Below are 22475 nucleotides of genomic sequence, written 5' to 3'. Positions count from 1 at the left end.
TCACAGACTAGTTTCTACTTATTTATTTAGGTGTACTGGCATGTGGGATCTAGTTCCCTGACCAGGGATTGAACCCAAGGCCCCTGCATTGGGAGCTCAGAGTTCAAGCCACTAGACCACTAAGGTGATCCTAACAGACTAATTTTTAGATGTATCTTTCTAGTTCTGGTACTCAAAGAAATCAACTTTGTTCTTGCATTCAAGGAACTTGTATCCAATGGAGATTTGGGACTCTAAGATTTGCATTCTGTCAATCCACATGTTTTATATACACTACCTGTGTGTTGTGTATGTGTAAAGCATGGAAACCAGAGTATCTGCACTTTGATGGATATCACCTCCCTTCTATCAGCTTCACATTGTAGATGCAATAGAAAGTCCATGGTTACTTCTTCCGGCTGCCAGTGCTTTGCAAAGACGAAAATTTTGCCTCTTGGACACAATGAGTTCACTTCTATGAAAGACATTTCAGCAGAGATCTGATCAGCTATTGGGAGGGGCTGAGAAGGGCATTTAAGACAGCAGTGAGTAGCCGTTAAAGACAGCCGAAGTTTTGTTCCAATTCTGAGATTCATTGACTTTTCACACTCAATCCAGCCTTAACATTCCTTTTGAGATGAACTAAAATGTTTTCTCTGTCTGCATGGTAGATATTTTCTAAAGAGTTTGACAAATGTACAGTGGTGCAAAGTTGCTGAAGATGGGTAAATATTTTTTGCTTGATTGCAGTTTGTTTTTCTTTAACTTAGTGTATATATATATTTGCAGAGGGTGGGACAGGGGAGTTGCATCCCTGGTAGATCAAATGCTAAATAATCTGCCTGCAATGCAGGAGGCCTAGGTTTGATCCCTGGATCAGGAAGATCCCCTGGAGAAGGAAATGGCAACCCACTCCAGTATTCTTGCCTGGAAAATCCCACGGACAGAAGAGACTGGCAGGCTATAGTCCATGGTGTCCAAGAGAGTCAGACACAACTGAGCAGCTAACACTATTCCTTTTAAAAAAAAAAAAAAAAAAGGAGTATAATTGGTTTCCCAGGTAACTCAGGTGGTAAAGAATCTGCCTGCAATGTAGGAGACCCACGTTCAATCCCTGGGTCAGGAAGATCCCCTAGAGAAGGGAATGGCAATCCACTCTAGCATTCTTGCCTGGAGGATTCCATGGACAGAGGCCCCTCGAAGGCTATAGTCTATGGGGTCACAAAGTGGTGTACACAACTGAGCAATTCACACACACACACACACACACACATACATATATTCACTTTTTTTTAAAGATTCTATTCCTGCATAGGTCATAACAGATTATTGAGTAGAGTTCCTTGTGCTATACATAGGTCCTTATTAGCTATCTATTTTACATATAATAGCATGTATATACATTGACCCCAGTCTCCCAATTCATCCATCACCCGCTTTTCCACCCCCTGTAACCAGAAGTTTGTTTTCTATGTCTGTGACTCTATTCTTTTTTTGTAAGTAAGTTGATTTGTGTCATTTTTTTAGACTCCACATATAAGCAATAGTATACGATATTTGTCTTTCTCTGTCTGATTTGCTTCACCTAGTATGATCATCTCTAGGTTCCCTTCCTACCATATTGCTGTAAATAGCTTTATTTCACTCTTTTTCTGACTGAGTAGCCTTCCATTGTATATATGTACCACATCTCCTTTATCCACTCCTCTGTTGATGAATTCAAGGTCTTCCCACGTAGCTCAATTGATAAAGAATCTGCCGGCAATGCAGGAGATCTGAGTTCAATCCCTGAGCTGGGAAAATCCCCTGAAGAAGGGAAAGGCTACACACTCCGGTATTCTGGCCTGGAGAATTCCATGGACTGTATAGTCCATGGGGTTGCAAAAAGTTGGACAGGACTGAATGACTTTCACTTTCACTGTTGATGAATATTTAGATTATTTTCATGTCTTGGCTATTGTTAATTGTGCTGGAATGAGCATTGGGGTACATGTAACTTTTCAAATTATGGATTTTTCTGGATGTATGCCCCTGAATAGGATTGTTGGATCATATGGTAACTCTATTTTTACTTTTTAAGGAACCCCCATACTTTTTAAGGTTTTCCATAGTGGCTGTACATTCCCACCAACAGTGTACAAACATTCCCTTTGCTCCATACCTTCTCCAGGATTATTTGTAGAATTTTTGATAATGGCCATTCTGATTAGTGTAAGGTGATATATCATTATACTTTTGATTTGTATTTCTCTAATAATTAGTGATGTTGACCATCTTTTTATCTGCTTTTTGGCCATTTTGTGTCTTCTTTGAAGATATATCTATTTACATCTTCTGCCCATTTTTGATTGAGTTTTTTGCTTTTTATTTATTTATTTTTAATTGAAGGATAATTGCTTTACAGTATTGCATTGGTTTTACCAAACATCAACATGAATCAGCTATAGGTTTACCCATGTCCCCTCTCTTTTGAGCCTCCCTCCCACCTCCCTCCCCATTCCAACCCTCTAGATTGCTATCAAGCCTCAGTTTGAGTTCCCTAAGTCATAGAGCAAATTCCCATTGGCCATCCATTTTACATGTGTTAATGTACGTTTCCAGTTATTTTCTCCATACCTCCCACACTCTCCTTCTACCCCCAGAGCCATGTCTGTAAGTCTGTGCTCAATGTCTTTGCCTCCATTGTTGCCCTGCAAATAGGTTTATCAGTTCCATCTTTCTAGATTCCATATATATGTGTTAATATATGATAATTGTTTTTCTCTTTCTGACTTCATTCTGTATAATAGGCTCTAGGTTCATCTGCCTCATTAGGACTGATTCTAATGCATGTATTTTTATGGCTGAGTAATATTCCATTGTATATATGTACAACAGCTTCTTTATCCATTCATCTGTTGATGGATATCTAGGTTGCTTCCATGTCCTAAATGAACATTGGGTAACACATGTCTTTTTCAGTTTTGGTTTCCTCAGGGTATATGCCTAGCAGTGGATTGCTGGGTCATATGGTGGTTTTATTCCTAACTTTTTAAGGTATCTGCATACTGTTCTGCATAGTGGCTGTATCAATTTGCATTCCCAGTAGGGGTACAAGTGGATTCCCTTTTCTCCACACCCTCTCCAGCATTTATTGTTTTTAGATATTTTGTTGATGGCCACTCTGCATGGTGTGAGGTGATATCTCATTGTAGTTTTGACTTGCCTTTCTCTAATAGTGAGCAATGTTGAGCATTTTTTCAAGTGTTTATTAGCTATCAATATGTCTTCTTTGGAAAAATGTCTGTTTAGGTCTTTTGCCCATTTTTTGATTGGGTATTTTTTTTTTCTGGTATTAACTTGTATGAGCTGCTTACATATTTTGTAAATTAATCCTTTGTCAGTTGTTTCATTTGGTATTATTTTTTCCCATTCTGAGGGTTGTCTTTTCACCTTGAATATGGTTTCTTTTGCTGTACAAAAACTTTTAAGTTTAATTAGGTCCCAATTGTTTATTTATTTATTTTTTATTTCCATTACTCTAGGAGAGGATCATAGAGGATCTTGCTGTGATTTATGTCATAGAGTGTTCTGTTTTTCCCTAGGAGTTTTATAGTTTCTGGTTACATTTAGGTATTTAATCCATTTTGAGTTTATCTTTTTGTATGGTGTTGGGAAGTGTTCTAATTTCATTCTTTTACATGTAGGTATCCAGCTTTCCTAGCGCCACTTATTGAAGAGACTCTTTGCCCCATTGTATTTTCATGACTCCTTTGTCAAAAATAAGATATTCATAGGTGAGTGGTTTATCTCTGGGCTTTCTGCCTTGTTCCATTGGGCTATATTTCTGTTTTTGTGCCAGTAGCATACTGTCTTGATGACTGTAGCTTTGTAGTATAATCTGAAGTCAGGAAGGTTGATTCCTCCAGCTCCATTCTTCTTTCTCAAAATTTCTTTTGCCATTATCGGTCTTTTGTGTATTCCATATGAATTGTGAGATTTTTTGTTCTAGTTCTGTGAAAAATGCCATTGATAATTTGGTAGGAATTGCACTGAATCTGTAGATTACATTTGGTAGTATAGTCATTTTCAAAATATTGATTCTCCTAACCCAGGAACATTCTGTCCATCTGTTTATATTGTCTTTGATTTCTTTCAACAGTGTCTTAGAATTTTCTGCATACAGCTCTTTTATCTCCTTAGGTAGGTTTATTCCTAGGCATTTTATTCTTTTTGTTGCAATGGTAAATGGAATTGATTACTTAATTTCTTTTTCTGATTTTTCCTTGTTATTGTATATAAATGCAAGTGATTTCTGTGGATTGATTTTGTATCCTGTCACTTTGCTAAATTCACTGATTAGCTCTAGTAATTTTCTAATGGTATTTTTAGAGTTTTTTATTTATCGTATCAGAGAAGGAAATGGCAACCCACTCCAGTACTCTTGCCTGGAGAATCCCATGGACGGAGAAGCCTGGTGGGCTACAGTCCACGGGGTCACAAAGAGTCGGACACGACTGAGTGACTTAACTTACGTATGGTATCAGGTCATCTGCAAACAATGAGAGTTTTACTTCTTTTCCAACCTGGATTCCTTTTGTTTCTTTTTCTTTTCTGATTGCTGTAGCTAGCACTTCCAAATCTATGTTGAATAATAATGGTAAATGTGGGCATCCTTTTGTTTTCCTGATTTTGGAAGGAATGCTTTCAGTTTTTCATCACTGAGAATAATGTTTGCTGTGGGTTTGTTATATATTGTCTTCATTATATTGAGGTAGGTTCTTCTATGCCCATTTTTTGAACAGTTTTTATCATAAATGGGTGTTGAATTTTGTCAAAAGCTTTCCTGCATCTATTGAGAATTTCATATGCTTTTCTATCATTCAGTTGTTTGGTCTTCCTTAGTGGCTCAGATGGTAAAGCATCTGTCTGCAATGCAGGAGACCCAGGTTTGATCCCTGGGTTGGGAAGATCCCCTAGAGAAGGAAATGATAGCCCACTCCAGTGTTCTTGCCTGGAAAATCCCATGGATCGCAGAGCCTGGTAGGCTACCATCTAATGGGATTGCAAAGAGTCAGACACGACTGAGCGACTTCACTTTTTTGTTTACATGGTGTATCATATTGCCTGATTTGCATATATTTAAGAATCCTTGCACCCCTGGAATAAATGTGACTTGGCCATGGTGTATGATCTTTTAATGTGTTGTTGAATTTTGTTTGCTAGAATTTTGTTGAAGATTTTTGTATCTATGTTATCAGTGATATTGGCCTGTAATTTTCTTCTTTTGTGTTGTCTTTGTCTGGTTTTGATATCAGGGTGATGGTGACCTCATAGAATGAGAATGAACACATTGGTGTTCCTTCCTCTGCAATTTTTTGGAGGAGTTTTAGAAGGATAGGAATTAGTTCTTTTCTAAATTTTTGATAGAATTCACTTGTGAAGTTGCCTGACCCTTGGCTTTTGATTTTTAGGAAATTTTTTATCACAATTTCGATTTCCAAGCTTGTTATTGGGTTGTTCATAAAGTATATTTCTTCCTGGTTCAGTCTCGGAAGGTTGAACTTTTCTAAGAATCTGTCCATTTCTTCCAGATTATACATTTTATTGGCATATGTTAGCTCATAATAGTCTCTCATGATTCTTTGCATTTCTGTGTTATCTGTTTTAACTTCTTTTTTATTTCTGAATTTGCTGTTTTGATTCTTCTCTCATTTTTTCTTGATGAGTTGGCAAATGGTTTGTCACTTTTGTTTATCTTCTCAAAGAACAAGCTTTTAGTTTTATTGATCTCTACTACTGCTTCCTTCTTTTCCTTTCCATTTATTTCTGCCCTGATCTTTATGATTTCTTTCCTTCTACTAACTTTGGAGATTTTGTTCTTTTTTCCAGTTTTTTAAGGTGTAATGTTAGGTTGTCTATTAAATGTTTTCTTGTTTCTTGAGGTAGAATTGTATTGCTATAAACTTCCCTCTTAGAACTGCTTTTGCTGCATCATATAGGTTTTGAGTTGTCATGTTTTCATTATCTGTTTCTAGGAATTTTTTGACTTCCCTTTTGATTTCTTCAGTGACCTGTTCATTATTTAGAAATATATTGTTTAATCTCCTTGTGTTTGTGTTTTTACAGTTTTTTCTTTCCTGTAATTGATGTATAGTCTCATAGCATTGCAGTCATAAAAAAATGCTTGATATGATTTTAATTTCTTTGAACTTACTGAGGTTTAATTCATGACCCATGGTGTGGTCTATCCTGGAGAATGTTCCATGTGCACTTGAGAAGAAAGTGTATTCTGCATTTGGGTGGAAATTTCTGAAGATATTAAGTCCATTTGGTCTAGTGTTTCATTTAAGTTTTTTGTCCTTATTAATTTTCTATTTTGATGATCTGTCCATTGGTGTAAGTGGGGTGTTAAAGTCCCCTACTATTTTTGTGTTGCTGTCAACTTCCCCTTTTATGTCTGTTAGTATTTGCCTTATGTGTTGCGTGCTCCTATGTTGGGTGGATAGATATTTACAATTGTTATGCATTCTTCTTGGATTGATCCCTTGATCATTATGTATTGTCCTTTTCTATCTCTTGTAATATTCTTTATTTTAAGGACTATGTTGTCTGAGATGAGAATTACCACTCCAGCTTTCTTTTGATTTCCATTTTTATGGAATATCTTTTCCCATCCTTCTACTTTCAGTCTATATGTGTCTCTAGGTCTGAAGTGGGTCTCTTGTAGACAACATATGTATGGGTCTTGTTTTGTATTCATTCTGTCAGTCTATGCCTTTTTATTGGAGCATTTAATCCATTTATATTTTAAGTAATTATATATATATATAATTACTAAATATATATATATATTCCAATTTGCATTTTCTTAATTGCTTTCAGATTGTTTTGGTAGGTCTTTCCTTTCTCTTGCATTTATTACCTATATAAGTCCCTTTAATATTTGTTGTAAAGCTGGTTTGGTGGTGCTACATTTTCTTAAAATTAGCTTCTCTGTAAAACTTTTGTTTTCTGCATTAATTTTGAATGAGATCCTTGCCAGGTAGAGTAATCTTTGTTGTAGATTTTTTTTTCTTTCAGAACTTTAAATATATCCTACAGTTCCCTTCTGTTGTGCAGAGTTTCTGCTGAAAGATCCACTGTTAACTGTATGTGTTTTCCCTTGTATGTTACTTGCGTTCCCCTTGCTGCTTTTAATATTCTTTCTTTGGGTTTAATCTCTGTTAACTTGATTAGTATGTGTCTCAATGTATTTCTCCTTGGGTTTATCCTGTATGGGACCCTCTGTGCTTCTTGAACTTGAATGACTATTTCCTTTCCCATGCTGGGGAAGTTTTCAACTATAATCTCTTCAAAAATTTCCTCAGTGCCTTTATTTTTCCCTTCTCCCTCTGTTACCCTTATAATTCAAATGCTGATGCATTTTATGTTGTCTAAGAGATCTCTAAGGCTATCCTCAATTCTTTCATATACTTTATTCTGTTCTTCAGCAGTTATTCCCACCATTCTATTTTCCAATTCACTTAACCGTTCTTCTGTTTCCATTAATCTGCTATTGGTTCATTCCAGAGTATTTTTTTTTCAGAGTATTTTTAATTTCAGTAATTGAGCTATTCATCTCTGTTTGTTTAATCTTTATCTCTTCTATGTCCTTCGTAATTGTGCTAATCACATTGATTGCTTCTTGGATTTTTTCCATTCTATTTTTGAGGTTATGGGACATCTTTACTGCTATTATTCTAAATTCTTTTTCAGGTAGTTTTCCTATCTCCTCTTCATTTACTTGGTCTTGTGTGTTTCTAGTTTGTTACTTCATTTGTGCAATACTTCTCTGCTGTTTCATTTAAAAAAAAAAAATTGTGTTTGGGATCTCCTTCTCTCAGTCTTTGAGGCTGAATTCCATCTTCCTTTTGGGTTCTGCTCTGGGTGGGTAGGGTTGATCCAGTGGTTTGTGTGGACGTCTATTGGGTGTGACTTGTGCTTGTGCTCTGGTGGGAGAAGGTACATTTTTTTTTTTTGCCTCTGGTGGTGAGGGCTCTATGAGGTGGTAGTTCTACTTGCTGATGACTTGGTTGTGTTTTTGTTTTATTTGTTGTTAGGATGAGGTGTCCTGCACTGGGTGCTGCTGACAACTGGCTGATGCCAGGTCTTGTACACAGGCGGAGGCCTTTTTGGGGGTTCTCACTAGTTAATACACCCTGGGGTTAGAAGTTTTCTGGCATTCTAGAGTCTTGTTGTTAGCGCTCCCGCTCCAAAGGTTCAGGGCCCAATCTCGGGCCAGGGAACTGAGATTCCACAGGTGGTCTCTTACGGCACTGAAGGGGACTAAAACATACACACTAAAACAAGAAACAAAATGCAAACCCCAAACAAATGGCAAATAGAAGATCAGGAAAATACTAAAAAAAGTACTGGAATATATACACACACATACAGACAAATAAACAAAACCAAATCAGTCCAAAAAAAGAAGAAGAAATAAAGTAGAAGAGATTGAACCCATGAGCAAAGGAAAGCAAAAATGATATTGACCAGTTGAAAATGAAACTAAAACATAAACTGAAAAACAAAACCAAAGTAATATGCCAACTGGGAAACAAAGCAATGACAGCAAGACAGACTAATAAACATGGTGAGAAAAAGAGAGAAAAACAAGAAAAGAAAAAATAATAGAAAAACAAAGTCAAATAGAGGTAGATAAAGGAGATTTACATATACTAAAGAATAACTACAACAGGAAAAGAATAAGAAAAGTAAACTAATATATGTAGAAAGATAATAACAAATTAATTTTTTAATTAAAAAAAGGGGAGAACTCAAAACCACTAAAGGCCAATGTAGAAGCATATGTATTTAAAGGAAATAAAAATTGTGATTAACAACAACAAAAAATATTCAAAAGTGTAAATAGACTTATTAGTACTAATAAAATCAGCAACTACAGCAACAGAGGGGGGAAAAAGGAAAAAAAGAAAAAAAATTCAGATCCAGCTACAGAATAAGGTAAAATATAAGAATAATAAATGTTTTCCTTGGATCGTTTCCCTCTGTATCACAGGTGATCTCTCCCCCCTAGGAGGCCCTACGATACTGGGCTGGTGTCTGGACCTGTTGTGGGGGCAGATCAGACTCCAATCTGGCCCTACTCCGGTGTGTTCTTGCCTCTGATAGCTGCATCTGCCCATGCTAGTGCATTTTCTTTTGTGGAACCTCTCATTGTCCTTTTATATATTCCATAGACACAAACACTGCCTAGTTGAGTGTGTAGATTTAATCTGCAGGTTGTACGGCTGGTGGGAAGGTTTTGGGTTCTCTTTTTTGGCCACACTGTGCCTGCGTTTCAATTGTGGTTTTATCTCCACCTCTGTGTATGAATCATCCACAGGGGTTTACTTCTCAGGCTGCCCTGGAGGACTTGGGTCTGCCCTAGGGAAGACGGGTGTGGAGGTGTATGACTGCTTGAATTGCAGAGACCCTGGAAGTACTAGGTACTCAATGGAGTTGGCCGCTGGGAGTCGGTGGCTATCAGGGAATTTGGTGCTCTTGGGGCCTTTTCTAACCTCTAGCTGCTCTGACCCAGTGGGGATCATGCAAGGGGGTGACATGGAGAACTAGGCTGGTGGGTACCCTGGCAATGCGAGATACACAGGGGTGCTGGTGGCAATTGTCACAGGAGGTTTGGCACTATTAGGGTTTTTTCCTAGCTTCTGGCAGTTCTGCCCCAGTGAGGATTTAGCATGGAGGTGGCACAGATGCTTGGATCATGGGAGCTCTGACGGTGCCGAGTGTATAGGGACACCGACTGCCTCAGTCTCAGGAGCTACGGTCCTTGTTGTTCGGTCGCTCAGTGGTGTCCAACTCTTTGTGACCCCAGGGACTGCAGCACGCCAGGCTTCCCTGTCCTTTTCCATCTCCCAGAGCTTGCTCAGACTGATGTCCATTGAGTCGGTGATGCCATCCAACTATCTCATCCTCTGTCGTCCCCTTCTCCTCCTGTCCTCAATCTTTCCCAGCATCAGGGTCTTTTCCAATAATTCAGCTCTTCCCATCAGGTGGCCAAAGTATTAGAGTTTCAGCTTCAGCATCAGTCCTTCCAATGAATATCCAGGACTGATTTCTTTAGGATAGACTGGTTTGATCTCCTTGCAGTCCAAGGGGTTCTCAAGAGTCTTCTCCAACACCACAGTTCAAAAGCATCAATTCTTTGGTGCTCAGCCTTCTTTATGATCCAACTCTCACATCCATACCTGACTACTGGAAAAACCATAGTTTTGATTATGTGGACCTTTGTTGGCAAAGTAATGTCTCTGCTTTTTAATATGCTGTCTAGGTTGGTCATAGTTTTTCTTCCAAGAAACAAGAGTCTTTTAATTTCATGGCTGCGGTCACCATCTGCAGTGATTTTGGAGTCTTACCCTAGCCTCTGACAGCTGGCAATCAGAGGGCCACTTTGGTCCTTCTCTGTTGCTTGGTCTGTTCAGGCACTTACAGGACCCCTCAGTTGGGGCCCTTTTCTGTTTCTTGGTGCATCAGGCACGTAAAGGGTCGATCTCTCTGTGGTCTTTCAGCTGTCTAGTGCTGACCTCTATGGAGAGACAGGCTATGGAGATGGCTCAACCCCTATTTGTGACTCAGCAGTAACGCCTTACTTCCATGTTCGTGTGGTTTTCCTTCACAAGCATTTCCCACTGTGAATTTCTCCCTCAGGTCCCCTTGGGCTGTTTCCCCAGTCAACAGCAGATCTTGCCCTAGGGTTGCTCTCCAATCTCTATGCCCCAGCTCCCAGCCACTGCATTTTCTAGGGGACTTGCATCCCTGTCCAGGGCATACGTGGATGCAACAAGATTGCTTGTATGATTCTCATTCCATTCAGACTGTCATTCTCATTCCATTCAGCTAATCTATAGCTGTTTCACTCTCCAGTACCCTCAAATGCTTCACTTCTGTCCTAAAGAATTGTCCCATGCGGAGATCTGACCCCAGCTTCATTTCTCCCATCCCAAGTTGCAGATCCAGTCCTACTCACTCTCCTCTTTTTCACTCTCCTTCCTTTGTCCTACCACATTTTGTGCGGTTCTATGTATTCTTTTCCAGGGGTCAGGTACTCCTGCCTACTCTCAGCTGGAGTTCTGCAAGATCTTCTGTTTCTGGAGATATGTTCCTGATGTATACATGGAGAGAGATGCACTCCATGTCCACCTACTCTTCCACCATCTTGGATCTTAGGTGTTTTTTTTTTTTTTTTAATTGAGCTGCATGAAACTGTATATATTGGAGATTAATCTCTCACTGGTTGCTTCATTTGCAAATATTTTCTCCCATTCTGTGGATTGTTGTTTTCATTTTCTTTATGGTTTCCTTTGCTGTGCAAATCTTTTGTGATGAATTTGGTCCCATTTGTTTATTTTTGTTTTAAATTTCATTGCTCTTGGAGGGAGATTGAAAAAGAACTTGCAGAGAATGTTCTGCCTATGTTTTACTCTAACAGTTTTATTGTATCTGGCCTTACATTCATGTCTTTAATCCCCATTTGAATTAATTTTTGTGTATGGTGTTAGAGAATATTCTAATTTCATTCTTTTACATGTAGCTGTCCAGTTTTCTCAGCACCATTTATTAATTAAAAGGGATGTCTTTTCTCCGTTGTATAGTCTTGCTTCCTTTGTTGTAGATTAAGTGACCATAGGTATGTGGGTTTTTCTCTAGACTTCCTACTCTGTTCCACTGTATTTGTACCAGCACCATACATTCTTGATTATTATAGCCTTGTAATATATTTTGAAGTCAGGGAGCCATATTCCTCCAACTTCATATTTCTTTCTCTAGATTACTTTAGCTATTCAGGGTCTTTTGTGTTTCCTTACAAATTGTAAAATTTTTTGTTTTAATCCTGTGAAAAAATGCCATTGGCAATTTAACAGGGATTGCACTGAATGTGTAGATTTCTTTGGATAGTATAGTAATTTTCAAATTTTTATGTTTCTAATCTAGGAACGTGGTTTATCTCTCCATCTGTTTGTGACATTTTTTATTTCTTTCATCAGCATCTTTTAGTTTTCTGAGTATAGGATATCCTCCTTACCTAACATTATTCCTAGGTATTTTATTCTTTTGGTGAGATGGCAAATAGGATTGTTTCCTTAATTTCTGTTTCTGATCTTTCATTGTTAGTGTATAAGAATGCAAGCAATTTCTACATATTAGTTTTGTAGCCTATAAGTTTACCAAATTCATTGATGAGCTTTAGTTGTTTTCTGTTAGCATCTTTACGATTTACAATGTATAATATCATGTCATCTGCAAGTAGTGACGCTTTTGATTCTTATTTTTCCAGTTTGAATCCCATTTATTTCCTTTTACCCTCTAACACCTCCATCACTTGATGGACATTTGGCTTGCTTCCAGTTTTTTACTATTATGAATTATGGTGTTATTCATGCACAAGTCTTTTTGTGGACATTTTTCTCAGGTTGGTTATTATCTAAGAATATGGTTACTGGAATGTATGAGATGGTTAGGGTTAACAAACCACCTTACTGCCTTTTCAAAGTGACTGTATCATATACATTTCCACCAGCAACGCACAAGGATCCCGGTTTCTTGGTTTCAAGTGACCTTGTTGGTCTTTTTGGTTACATTAATCCTGCTTGATGTGTAGTTGCACCTAATTATGGTTTAAATATTTCTTTTTCTAATGACAAATTATATTGACCACCTTTTCAATACTTATTGGCTATTTGTGCTTTTTTTTGGCAAAATAATTATTCAAATGTATATTTTTAAACTGGGTTGTTTTTGTTAGTGTTGACATGAAGGTCATGTTTCTATACTATGAATATAAATTCTTTATCTGATATGTGATTTGATAATATTTTATTCCATGGTGTGGTTTGTCCTTTAGTTTTTGAATGAGGACTTTTAATGAACAGAAGTTTTTTATTTTTATGAAATGTAATTTAACACTTTTAGTTTTAGGCATTGTGCTTCTGTTTTTTTCTCTAACCAGTCTTTGCCTGACTTCAGATATCAATAATTTCTTGTGCTTTCTTTTAAGTTATTTTACAGTTTTAGGCTTTACATTTAGATCTGTGCTCCATTTTAAGTTAATTATGGTGTAAAAGATGAAGTAAGTGGTTTTTTTTTTTCATTTTTCTTTTAACATATGGGATTTCAATTCTTCCAGCAGCATTTGTTGAAAAAAAATCTATGGTTTGTCCACTCATGCTTTTGCACTTTTACTACAATCAGTTGTCCATAAATAGTTGAATCTGCAGGAGGTCTATCATGTTCCACTGATCTGTTTGTCTTTCTTTATGTTAACAGCACATTCCTTGATAATTGTAGCCATATGGAAAATTTGAAATCAGGTAACAGAAGTCCGCATATGTCGTACTTCTTTGTCAAGTTTGCTTTGCTTCTTCTATGTCCCTTGTATTTCCAAAGACAAATTTTAGTGTCAACTTGTCCATTTCTAACAAGTTTTCTGGGAGTTTTGATAGAAATTTGATAGGAATTGAATCTGTAAATTAATTTGGAAATCATTGCCTTTTCAATATTGTCTTATGGTTGATGAGCATGATGTGTTCTACATGTATTTAAGTCTTTAATTTCTCTCAATACTTCACAGTTTCAGTGTACTAGCCTTTCACATCCAGAGAAGGCAATGGCACCCCACTCCAGTACTCTTGCCTGGAAAATCCCATGGACAGAGGAGCCTGGTGGGCTGCAGTCCATGGGGTCGTGAAGAGTCGGACACAACTGAGCGACTTCACTTTCACTTTTCACTTTCACGAATTGGAGAAGGAAATGGCAACCCACTCCAGTGTTCTTGCCAGGGACCGGTGAGCCTCGTGGGCTACCGTCTATGGGAACATGACTGAAGTGACTTAGCAGCCACAGCAGCAGCCTTTCACATCTTTTGTTCAATTTAATCCCTAAATATTTATATTTTCATACACTATTACGAATGACATGATTTTTAAAAAATCAGTTTCTGATAGCATGTTGCTAAAATATTCAAATGTAATTTGTTTTTGTATAATCGTGTTGAATCCTGCAATTTAAGTTATTTATTAATTTTAAGAACTTCTTTTGAGATTTCATCAGATTTTCTACATTGATGTTTATATCTATGAATAAATTTTAATTACCCCTTTCCAGGGTGGATGACTTACATGTGTTTGTATTTCTTATTGTACTGGCTCCAGTTTAACGCTGTATAAAAGTAGTGAGACCAGAGATCCTTGTCTTGTTCTTAAACAAGGGGAAAAGTACTTACCTTTACCACTAAGTATGATGTTAACTATAGGGTTTTCATTGATGCCCTTTGTCAGGCTGAGAGAATTCCCTTCTATTCTGCTTGTCAAAAATTTCTGTCAAGAATTGTAGTTTTGTCAACTTCCTTCTCTACATCTATTGAGACAACTGTGGTCATTTTATTTGTTGGTTGTCAATATGGTAGATTATATTGATCATATTTGATAGAAAATGTTTATCTATGGCTATTAAGGAAACTGATCTATAGTTCTCTTTTCTTTAAATTGTTTGCTTTTGGAGCAGAACATATTATAGATTGGGAAATATACTTTTCTCCTCAATTTTCCTGAAAGAGTTGCTATAGGGTTGGTATTATTTCTTAAGAATTGGCAATGTACACTGATAATCCATTTGGGCCTGGAGTTCTCCTTGTGGAAAGATTTTAAACTACAAGTTCAATTACTTTAAAAGACACATAATTATTCATGTTATCTCTTCCTTCTTGGGAGATCATTTGGAGTTTATATCATTCAAGGAAATTCATCAGCTCCACCTACATTGTAGATTTCACTGGCGTGAAGTAATTTATGTTATTCATATATTAATGTTCATATATTATCCTTGTAATATATAGAGACAGTCTATAGTTACTACCCCTTTATGTATCTTGATATTGGTAATTGTGTCCACTGTCTCTTTTTACACCAGTATGGCTAGAGTTTTGTTAATTTTACTGATTTTTCTCAAGCAACTAACTTATAATTTCATTGATCTTTTCTATTGATTTTCTGACTTTTATTTAATTATTTTTCACTGCAAATTTATTATCACTTTTATTCTGCTTACATTGGACTTAACTTGACCTTCTCTTTCTAATTTCTTAAGATATAAATGGATGACAAATTCTTTTATATGCTGTAGGTCTGAAGAGCACTAAGTTTATTCTTCCTGTTGACAAAATCAACAGGAAGATAGAATCAGTTACTTTTAATTGCCTTTTAATATTTTAAAGTCCTTACTCAACTGTTTTCTCACTTGATTGCTTCTGATGAGAAACAGCTGTCATTCCTACATTCACTATATGGTGGGTAATGTGTCTATTCTCTGGTTGCTTTTGAAATTCCCTTTACCACTGTATTCATTGATCAACTTGATTATGATGAAAGCCTTTGTGCAGTTTTCTTTATGCTTCTTGTGCTTGGAGTTTACTGAACTTCTTGAATATATGAGCTTATTCTTTTTTTTTTCCATTTATTTTTATTAGTTGGAGGCTAATTACTTTACAATATTGTAGTGGTTTTTGCCATACATTGACATGAATCAGCCATGGATTTACATGTGCTCCCCATCCCGATTCCCCCTCCTGCCTCCCTCTCCATCCCATCCCTCTGGGTCTTCCCAGTGCACCAGCTTATTCAGTTCAATTCAGTCCAGTCACTCAGTCATGTCTGACTCATTGCAACCCCATGAATTGCAGCACACCAGGCCTCCCTGTCCATCACCAACTCCCGAAGTTTATTCAAACTCATGTTCATCGAGTCAGTGATGCCATCCAATCATCTCATCCTCTGTTGTCCCCTTCTCCTCCTGCCCTCAATCTTTCCCAGCATCAGGGTCTTTTCCAATGAGTCAGCTCTTCGCATCAGGTGACCAAAGTACTGGAGTTCCAGCTTCAGCATCAGTCCTTCCAATGAACACCCAGGACTGATCTCCTTTAGGATAGACTGGTTGGATCTCCTTGCAGTTCAAGGGACTCTCAAGAGTCTTCTCCAACACCACACTTCAAAAGCATCAATTTTTTGGTACTCAGCTTTCTTCACAGTCCAACTCTCACATCCATACATGACCACTGGAAAAACCATAGCCTTGACCAGACGGACCTTTTTGGCAAAGTAATGTCTCTGCTTTTTAATATGCTATCTAGGTTGGTCATAACTTTCCTTCCAAGGAGCAAATGTCTTTTAATTTCATGGCTGCAATCACCATCTGCAGTGATTTTGGAACCCCCCAAAATAGTCTGACACTGCTTCCACTGTCTCCCATCTATTTCCCATGAAGTGATGGGACCAGATGCCATGATCTTAGTTTTCTGAATGTTGAGCTTTAAGCCAACTTTTTCACTCCCCTCTTTCACTTTCATCAAGAGGCTCTTTCGTTCCTCTTCACTTTCTGCCGTAAGGGTGGTGTCATCTGCATATCTGAGGTTATTGATATTTCTCCCAGCAATCTTGATTCCAGCTTGTGCTTCATCCAGCCTGGCATTTCACAGGATGTACTCTGCATATAAGTTAAATAAGCAGGGTGACAAGATATAGCCTTGATGTACTCCTTTTCCTATTGGGAACCAGTCTGTTGTTCCATGTCCAGTTCTAACTGTTGCTTCCTGACCTGCATATAGGTTTCTTATAATTTACAACAAATTTAGACACATTTAAACATTAATTGTTCAAATACTTTTTCTTTTCCTTGTGTTTTCCTTCCATTCAGGTATTTTTGATTGAAATTTCCCCATACTCATGGATACTTTGATCATCTTTTTAATTAAATTTCTTCTGTTTTTTCTTGGTTTGTTTCCATTACTATGTCTTCAAGTTCATTCATCTTTTCTTCTGCAGTGTTCACTCTGTCACTAATCACTTTCTAGTGCAGTATTTGTCTCACACCTTGTATTTTTCTTCTCTAGAAATTTGATTGGAGTCTTTTAAATTTCTCTCCATGTTTCTTCTTAACTTTTAGGCATCTGGAATATAGCTATAAGGGAAATTTTAATTCTTTGTCTGACAATCTTTACATCTATATCTATTTTGGGTCAGTTTTAATTGATTTTTTTTCTCCTCATAGGTTTTATATTCTTGCCTCTTTCCATGACTAGTAGCTTTTTCTCGGTTCATGAGTATTGAGAATTTTATCTTGTTGGTCTCTGGCTATTTTGGGATTCCTGTAACTATTATTTAGTTTTGTTCTGTGACCCAGTTAACTTACTTGTGAAGAGTTTGACCCTGTCAGGCTTTGCTTTTTAGATTTGTTATGCAGAAGAAGAGCATGTTTAGTCCAGGACTTCCCTGCGACTCAGATGGTAAAGATTCCATCAGTGATGTGGTAGACCCCAGTTTGATCCCTGGTTTGGGAAGATCCCCTGGAGAAGATCATGGCAACCCACTCCAGTATTCTTTTTTGGAGAATCCCCATGGACAGAGGAGTCTGACAGGTTACAGTTCTTGGAATCATAAAGAGTGGGACATGACTGAATGACTAAGCGCAATCATTTACCACCAGAGGAACTAGACCTGTCTAAATACTCCACACGGCACCCTGTGACTTCTGAGACTAGTCTGGTTGCTATGAGAAAATATGATTTTTGGTCTTATGTGAGCCTCACGTACTGTTCTCTTTAATCCTTTTGGGTAATTCTTACTCTAGACTAATTTCCTCACATTTACGCACTGAACAGTACTCATTTGAATACTTTATGAAACCCTTTGCAAATATCTAGAACTCTGTGTAGCTCTGTGCTTTCCAGCATTCTCTTCTGAGAATTAACTGGCCAGTTTCCCCAACTTAGAGAGTTGGCCGTCTCTAACTTGTTTCTCCTTCCCAACAGGAAACTGAAGCCTCATAAGTTCATCTTATTTACTTCCTGTCTCTCAATGATCACTGTATTTTGTTGCCTGAGGTATAGTCTTTTGAAAAACATTTTTTGAATTTTGCTTTTTTTTTGATTGGAAGGTAAATGTGGTTCTTCACACCCTAAATTTGCAAAACATAAATCATTCTCAATATTCTTTCATAATAAAAATTTTTCTTATTTTCCACGAGACAACATAAAGACATACAATTTGTGCCTTACACATTGACTTGCTAAAGACACGATATTTGAAGTTAATCTCTTGAGGAATCTTCTTGGTCAGTTTTCTAAACAGTGACAAAGCATCTTTGCTTTAACCCCTCATGGTACTTTTAAGAACATAACAATTTAACTGATGACATTCATTTTATTACACAGTTTTTAATTAGTCCTGGAAGATTTCTTCTCACTGTTTTTCTCCTTTATGACTTGATTGCATTGCCAGCAAAGAAGCCCCATTCCTTCTGGCAAAGATTCCTCTGAAGAAAAGTTCTGGGGTCTGACTGTCCTAAAGATGGCTTCGTCCAGATGCCTTTTAAGTGTGCAGCTGGAGAGCCTAATTCATTTGATTTCTGATCTCTGTGATAACATATGCCTCCCCCCAAAAGTGGGGAAAGTCAAGGTCAGCTGTTGCTAATCATCACAGGATTTGAACTTCAAAAAAATGGAAATAGAAGATTTTCATGAAGAGCCCTTATGTCGTTTTGCTTCCTTTCCAAGACTTACAAGAGCATCATTTTTCAATCTCAGGGCAGAATGAAATAATTATTCAGTCTTATCCTAAGGGGATAAGAATGTAGCTAAATATCCATTTAAAAATATTTCTTTTTCTTTCAATGTACATTCTTCAGCGGATTTCAGGAGGATTACTGAGTTTCTGTTTTTGTTTTTCCTTTTTGTAAAATAGGCCAGGCTCCTTAGAGGAAATAAGTCAATAAAATGCTTGTCTAAAGTGTGAGGTTTAAAAGACATCTGTTTAAGAAGGCAAGGCAAGGGAGAAAGAGAGGAAATGACTTATATATCTAGGCTTCTACAAACAAGCATGGCCACTGACTCTTTGGATGAAGACTTACTGGCAAATCCATTAGGCCAGCACGAAGGCTCTGGGCTCCGGTCCAGGCTGCCTGGATTCAAATTCTGATTCTTTCATTTACTGGCTAAGCCATCTTCACCAAGTTACATAACATTACTGTGTCTCTGTTTCCCCAAGTCTAAGTGGAATAGTGATGCCACCTCTCTCAGAGGTTTGATATGAAGATAATTCGAGTTAATATTTATAAAGAACTTAGAATAGTTCCTAGTGCATAGAAAGTGCCACATATACAAGTGTCCTACAAAATATGCCTTTTAAAAATATATTTTCTGGGAAACACAACCATTTGCTGACCCAAGAATCACACTATTTCAGGAACTGTCATTTTGTGCAAATGTTATGAAGGTTAGGTTCCAGTGGGAAATATCTATAAAAGAACTTGCGTAGAAAGGGCTCTTATCTCTTACTACAATAAATGAGCAGAGTATTTTTTCATAACAAATGTATTGCGGTCTTCTTGGATATTAAGCATAATGCCAGGTGCTAGGAATGTAAGGATGAACAAGGGCTAAGTTTTGCTTAAGGAGCATTGCAGTCAGAGACCAATAAATGGATCATTTTAAAACAATGTGGGATGCAGTAGCTAGAATGTGTCTAAGGAGCACCAGATAAAATGTCCTAATCCAGTTTGTCAGAGGGGTGGGAAATCAGGTCAAAGAAAGCCTCCTGGAGTTGGTGAGTGTACGGCAACCAAGCTGTGAGGAGGGAAATGGCATTCCTGGCACAGGGAGAGAAAAGACAGCCGTTATGAATCATGGAACGAAGTGTGTCTTATGCTGAGCACTGCTGGAGACTGCATAGGCAGAGGGAGCACTGTGATTTGGTGGGCACTGCCCTTCCTGGTAGCTCTTCTTGCGAGTGACATCCCTGGACAGAGCAGAACGATATTTCAGGGGCTAGGAAGCAAGGGAAGGATGGATGGTGATAGCAAGGGGGGAGCTGGGTCCCATGGGTAGAGGCTGGGTCTGTGGGTGGAGGCTGGGTCCCATGGGCTAGCCATATCCTGAGAGATCACTCTAGGATCTGGAACTGCACCCAAGCTCTGGAGTTCAGGACATAATTTCATCACTTCACCCACAGGTGAGCTGAGTCTCAGGTTGACACAAAATAACCAGACTCATAAGCAACTGTTTTTCAACCAAATGTCGTATTATAAATATACACCAAAATCTTAATCTTGCGCAATAACCAACATGTTCACAGTGCCTCTGATCCCCACTTAGTTGCTGAAATCCATTTCGGAAATCTAATTAGAGATCTCATTCTTGGTGTACATTTCCAACAACCTAGACAAGTGGATTCCCCTCTCTTTTATTTCAATATGCAATATTTCTACCCCAATGATATACATTGATCCTTGAGGGAGAGAAGAAGCTTCCTCTTCTGGAGAAAACTGAATAAAATTAGATAGTTCACTGCCTCACGGCTTCCTGGTTTTAGAATTTCCTTATCTCAGAAGGCTGTGTTATGTTATGATAATTTGGCCACAGTTCTCTCTAACCCCAGATCTACAGTCATGTTATATTAAAGAAACACTTTGTTTTCTCAAGTGGGTTGTGGGGGTTTCTTGTTTTCTACCTTTTCTATTGTAAAAGAATAGAAATCTATTATCTATTCTATCATAATAGAATCTATTATGCTGATATGAGCCATCATCTGTTGATTTTTGTTACATTTCAAAAGATAGCTTTTTCCTTCACTTTATCTCTTAACCTAGGTCTTTGTTTTGCTTTCATTTTAATTTTTGCTGGTTGACATTACAGACTAATTTATAGCCTTTAAGTGTACTTCTGAGGCCAGACAGTAAGGGAACTACTTGAATATGAATCTCTGATGAGTGGAGAGTATGAGAACATTAGGATTAAATATGAGTGATGAAAACAAAATACTATGAAAAAAATACTGTTCTTCATTTGCAAATTTCAAAAGCAGGAGAGAAACCCCATGTGCATTATATTTTCATCCCGTGATTCTTTCTTCTTCGCTGTGTCACAAGGCCAAATTGCCACCTGGACCTCCTTAACACTGCCAAGCAACTACCTGCCATATAAGCTCCCTGCTTATTTTTCATGCCTTTTGAATTTTGTCTTCCTTTAATCATAAGTCAGTAATGACTTGCTGTGTCCAGCAGTGTAGTATCTACCATACAGGACGAAGAATTATCAGTAAAAATAAATAAATAATTGGAGAGAAGAGATAAGATGATTGAAAAGAAATCACACATTTAAAAAAAAAAAAACTAAAAATCAATATATGTAAGTTGTTTTACTAGGGAATGGGGCTCCCGAGGTAACTCACTGGGGAAGAATCTGCCTGCCAATGCAGGAACCACAGGAGACGTGGGTTCCACCCCTGGAGAAGGAAATGGCAACCCACTCCAGTATTCTTGCCTGAAGAATTCCATGGACAGAAGAGCCCGGCAGGCTACAGTCCATGGAGTTACAAAGAGTCTGACATGACTGAGCGACTGAGCACACACGGGCAATCACTTATGAATTGGAAAGAAGAATTATAATGATTTAGCACAGCTAATGTGTGCTGATAAAGGTGGCACTTGTGGTGAATCTTAAAGAATGGATACAGAGATCACGTGTTGACACGAAGGAGATTTTAGAAAAGAAAAGCTTAGAGAAAAGGGAGATGGGAATGCGGTTTTCATGCATGCCATGTGTGCCTGTGTTGTCAAAGGGCAGGTCATAAGAAGTAGTCCTGTGGAGGGAAAATGTAAAGTGAAAGAGTTAGTCATTGTTACTCACTTAGCCCCATGGACTAAGCTCGCCAGGCCCCTCTCTCCATGGAATTCTCCAGGCAAGAATACTGAAGTGGGTTGCCATGACCTTCTCCACTGGTTCTTTTAGACTCAGAGAGCAAACCCCAGCCTCCTGCATTGCAGGCAGATTCTTTACTGCTTGAGCTACCAGGGGAGCCCCTTATGGAGGGAGGCTATTACTATTATGAAATTCAGGTAAACATCTTTGGATAGGTAAACATAGCTATGATTTATAAAGTATTTCCAATGCTGTGTCCCACATAAATTATCTCATTTCAGTCTTAACCAGAGACCTGTGAAGTAGGTACCACTACTGTTATCCCCATTTTACAGAAGAGGAAGTTGAGGCCTAGGGCCTGAGCTCTCAGCCTGTGAGCAGTGGAGTAAGGGTGGGTCCATAGAAATCTGGGCTGCTGAGTCTGGGTTTCTTTTACAAGACCATCTGTCCTCTTGCCAGAGGCTTTGTTGTAGGAAATGGGAGCTCAGACTCTCTGCCTTAGGGTGACAGAAGGCCATTACTGCTCTGTGGGTGATGCAGTATCATCTAAGGAGAAACAGCATCACAGAGACACAAAGGGACTGGGGATCCACTCGTGGAAAACCAGTGGGAGAAGGGAATGAATATGAGGATAGATCATCGATAAAAAAGTGATGATTTCCTTGCCTCTCTCTGCATCTTTTAGCTCTACTATAGGCACGTTTTGGATATAGTGGAAAGTTGAATAGAACAAACCGCCCTCACCCGGTGCTACACACTTCCACTTCGAGTG

Source organism: Odocoileus virginianus, chromosome 19, assembly GCF_023699985.2.
Source record: "Odocoileus virginianus isolate 20LAN1187 ecotype Illinois chromosome 19, Ovbor_1.2, whole genome shotgun sequence".
NCBI classification, from domain to species: domain Eukaryota; kingdom Metazoa; phylum Chordata; class Mammalia; order Artiodactyla; family Cervidae; genus Odocoileus; species Odocoileus virginianus.
This window is presented reverse-complemented; position numbering follows the sequence as displayed.